Here is a 5,389-nt window from a genome sequence, read left to right on the forward strand (position 1 = left end):
TATAATACGTTCGGTCGCATCTTCTTCTAAATTACAAAACACGATTTTCAGTTTAATCTGTCGAAGAGGGATGGAGGGCGTATATAAAATCATAAATACGTGCATGTTTATCTATGTTTTGTAAACAGTGTCCTGCAAAAGCTCCGTGAAGTATCTTCTTGGAAAATATCAGTATGTATAAATCATAAATGTGATTTTTTCAACAATAATCTAAAACAACATCCTAAAATAATTAATGGCGTGCATTAAAAAAAAAAAATTAAAAACGGTTGTGCAATTGATTATTAATAATACTAAAAGCATTCTTTTAATCTTATTTTTATGAAGAAAAAAAAAAGTAAGTAAATTAATTAAACATTTAACAATAATGTTATCTTTTTTATGTTTTTAAAAATAATATTTTGTTATTAAAATATAGAATAATTAATTACCTATTTTGGATTTATATACTATTTATAGTTGACAAACAATTGCCAATTTTTAAAAAATTTACTTAGTTTAAATTTCAAATTTCACAATAATTATTGGTTTTTGAAATATATATGTACAATTAAATATTGTATTTATTTATGGGTTACTGTTGAAAATTCTGCACTTAAATAAATTGATTTTCTACGGGAATAATTATTAATTTATATGATATTGGACTATTGGACTATTGGGGTATACTTTAGTATATTTGATATTTTACTGGCTTAACTAATATTTGTAATATCGTATTAAACACATTTTTCCGTTAGACTGATTTACTACGCAACGACAATATTATTACAAGCGACAAACCTATAATATATATGTAATATTATACCTACCTCCCAACTCATTTAATATTATATTATTTTCTCTATGGCAAGCTCGCTAGCTAATAAAAAATCTGACCTAAATGTGATTCAGTCATTTTTTCATTCCGAAAACCCCGCCAAGTACTTTCAGGTCCATTCGCTGTGTACGACCGGTCCCCAATGTAATCCAGTCCGACAAACATATATTTTAAAATTTAAACCCTTCGTCTTTCGTATTAAACTCGAAATACCTTACATATTGATACATTTATACATCGTACCTATCTACGCGCATTGGCACTTAATTCTTCGAATAATATTAATTCTTGTCGTACTAGGATACCGGCAATTTGTTACGATTTACTCGATCGCATCGGAAAATCGCACTATGTGCCTGCTGCCTGCAGCTCGCAGCTGCGACGGCCGCCCAGTTTGTTGACGTCTGTTGAAATGTTTCCGCGTACGACGCGTCCGCAATGCCACGCCAGCTGCACTAATAATATAGTTATACGCCGCATAATGTTATACGATATACACACGCTAAAGACACAAAATCGCATTTTTCCGTAAAGGCGGACACGTGCGGATTCGCCTTGTCAGCCATTTCCCGATGTTGAGCCCGCTGTAAGCTCACACTAAAAGCAAGGGAAAACCCTAAAAACATGCGCATGCGTACATATTATTATTATTATTATTATTATTATTATTATACCACCTTAACGTGTTAGCTGTCAAGTCGGATTTCTCGCTACTCCCACAACGATTCTTCTCACATCCGTGTGCCGGTGGAGCGACGCGTACGGAGCGGTCCGCCGCGACTCAAATATTGCCATCGAAAATCGATATTTTCTACGCTCTACATTATGTATACAGCTGTTACCTATATATATACATGTCACACATGGCGACATATAATATGTGTTCTATCGTCTTCCCTTTCCTTTTCGAGTGTAGTGTGTATAGGTGTGTTGAACAATGATACATTTTCAAATATTTTAAAACACAGCCACGTTTAGCGTTACATTCGGAACAATCGGAACAAATGCGTAAAACAATAACGCGATACGCAGGAACGTGACTCTATAAGGACAGGACCTGGGCCCAAAGTCTCCCCAATAAAAGTATTTTTAATTAAACTATGATTAATGGTCATTTTAAAACTATAGAACTCGTAAAGCATAATATATACATCCGTTATTTAACGTAAGTTTATAATTAGGTATAAACATTCGTATTTTGTTGTATTCTTTTAATATATTTTAAATTATCACTAATTAGCTAATTTATAAATAGTAAATAATATTATTACCTATAGACTATAGTTTATAGATTATATTTGGTTAAAAGCTCTTGGATCCCATTCTCCCAAAGAGCCAAAAATATAGATTCACTTACAGAAAAGATATTGAAATTGAAGGTTGCCGTATTTTTCTGTTCAAAAAGGTGACAACAGACCTGATTATTGAATATTATCAATCGATCTTCTTCTACTTAATACATGTGTACTAATATCATCTGATTATTTTTAACGCTTTTGAAAACTTCAACAATAATTACTTTTAAAGTTAATAACAGATGTATATAACAGGTGAGTTAATTTAGGTATACTACGAATTGAAATTTTAATTAAAGAATACTCGCATTCTCTTATTAAATTATTTAAATTTATCAAGCATGACGTCTATATTCCAAAAAAGTTCGAAATCTAATTTTTGAATAAATTAAATATTTAAATTACCAAATTCAAAATGTTACAACGACATTAGTTTTAATTATAGTTAATTAATCGTTTAAAAACTCGAAACATCTATTATACTAATATTAGATTTGTTATGTTCAATAAGGTACCTATATCATTATATCAGTAGGTACAGTATGCAATATACAACTATAGTTCTTATTTAACTTTACTAAGTTTAATCTGTCAACGATTTTCGAAATTTATCTACAAAAATTATTGACGACGAATAATATTTGGCGGGAACTAAGCCACATATACTATCTGTGCCAATATCGACGTGGCAAGTGCGTCAAAAATATTTTATTATTTTTGCACAGATGCCTCAAAATCGTAATTGCGCAATAAATGTATATACAATACATAACTTACATAAAAAAAATATAAAAACGAAAATTTTTAAAAATAATCTTTCAAGTAGAACCAGAAAAAAAAAAAATAAGTCAAGTTTAACCAAAACAACACAGAAAAATCTAAAAACTATGTTTTTTTACCGATAGCTGCGAGATATAGATACATGAGATATCATATATTCCAAATATTCATGACATTTTTAACAGCATACACGATGTTAGTAGTAACTAATATTATAACATTTATAACAATATAGACGTAATAATCTACCGCCGCGATTTCGATACCCAATTGATATCCGTCAAAATACCATATTTCGTTGATTGGTTTAGTGATTTTTCCATTAGTGCGTCAGGCGGATATAATAATGTGTGCTCGTAAATAATAAAAACAACAATTTCAGATTTCCGTTTTTTTATGTTGTCATACATTTTTCACGTGTATATAGTATGACGCATAACTGAACACAACTCGATTGTAGGCGCGTGATTTCATATCGTATAGACACCATTGATGGACCTGATACCTACGCATAGTACTTCCATAAACGGGATAAAAAATATATAATAGCAATAATAACGTTATACAAACGAGTTATTTATTGTATTGTTGTGTTCGCCGTTGACGTACTAACTCAATCTACATTTATTAATGTTCTATATACTACACATATAACGATTAACGATATAGTGTAGACTATAGTAGACAATATTCAGTACATTATAGGTATAGACTCATTTATAGATCAGTATAGATAGCTAATAACATAATATACGAATGTGTATGCGTGCGACGTATTGCCTTATAGCAGGCATCTCTTTCGTGAAATCATATCGACATATCATCAAAGTAGACAATAATCTTTGCAGTAAACATTATTATTATCCCGTTTATAGAAATGTTACGTTTTCGGTAGAATACAATATTCTGTTAATGATTTTCCGTTTGTAGCTGTCAAAAACATAGTACCTATAGAATATTATTATGTTGTTCATCTCGTCTTCGGGCGTAATTTTTTTATTTTTATGACTTTATTAAATGTACACTGCATTACACTTTCGCTGTAAGACAAATTAAAACACGTTTCGTTTTTTGAATAAAAAGACAATTCGCACGATCTCCAGGCGTTTACGACTTACAGTTTAAAGAATATCATAATCTTTATGGATATAGCCGTGTGTTCGTGATCAGAATATCGGATTAGCGAAATACTGCAACGACCTACTATAATCATTGACAATAAATATAGGTATGATATCTAATTGATAATTAATGGTATTAAATAGTCAAACGATATAAGTTTAACCTTGTGGAATGTCGAGATTTTGTTAGGTTAAGCGTTTACGTTATTTATCTCGATAATGAATACCTAATTTTACGCAATTTCCATATTTATCCGACTCGATCCATCTACGTACATATCTAATTTATTCACATAACGCAGCGTTTTAAATTTTTAGATCACTTTGTCAATCATTTTACGCAATCAGTGATAAATGTGTTCATTAGCGTTGATATAATTTGACCAAATAAATTCCAAGTATTATGTATAGAACGCCGCAGCTGTGTAATTTTCAAACAAATTAAGCTTTTAGTCCCCAGAGTCCCAACACATTGACATTATAACTATGCCGGTAGATACGTTAATTTCTTAAGCACAGAATTCACGTCGTAAGTAATGCATGGACACAGAGACACCACGCACTATCGAACCGGAACCTGCAGCGTTAAGTTTCAATTAAAAATCTCATACGCTCAATAGCGGTCTATCTTAGCTTCATAAAGCAATTTCCGAATACAAGTAAACAGGAAACGTAATATCTATAATTTTGTTCTTACTTCTTATCGACATTTTTTTCTTGTACCTAAAAACCATTTTTAGCAATTAATAATAAATATATTCTAAAAATGTTTTAAAAGTAGTTACATATTTTTTTATTTATAACAAGTGAACAATTTTAAAAAATCTATTCAAGATAAATAGATATTATTCAATATTTCTTTTTTTTTTTTACTTATATTACCTAACACGAAAAATAAATTCTTATTCAAAATGACAAATATATGATATTTATAGATGACAATATTTCATGTTATTTATTTTTCAATAAGCATTTGAGAATTTCATATTAATAACCTTTTTTTTCGAATACTTGAAACTACTAAGTTATCTCCTTTTTAAGTGTATTATTTAATGAATGACCAATATTGAAAATATTTTACATACTATATTCGAAATCATACCTAAATAATTCTTCATTTTTTTATCATTAAATTAATAAACTCAAATGATGAAATGAAAAATATTTAGCTACGAAAGAAAATATGATACACGTAATCAATTAATTTAAGATTAATTTGAAATTATATTACCAATAATACTAATGCATAGTATAATACCAAAACGCTTTTTGCTGATCCGGGTGGCTGACAGATAACGTCGAATGATTTAATATAATGCAGCAATCAGGTAGCACAAAATTGAAGAATTCAGTTGAAAAACACAAAAACACAA

The sequence above is a fragment of the Rhopalosiphum padi genome, chromosome 4 (assembly GCF_020882245.1).
Source record: "Rhopalosiphum padi isolate XX-2018 chromosome 4, ASM2088224v1, whole genome shotgun sequence".
NCBI classification, from domain to species: Eukaryota; Metazoa; Arthropoda; class Insecta; order Hemiptera; family Aphididae; genus Rhopalosiphum; species Rhopalosiphum padi.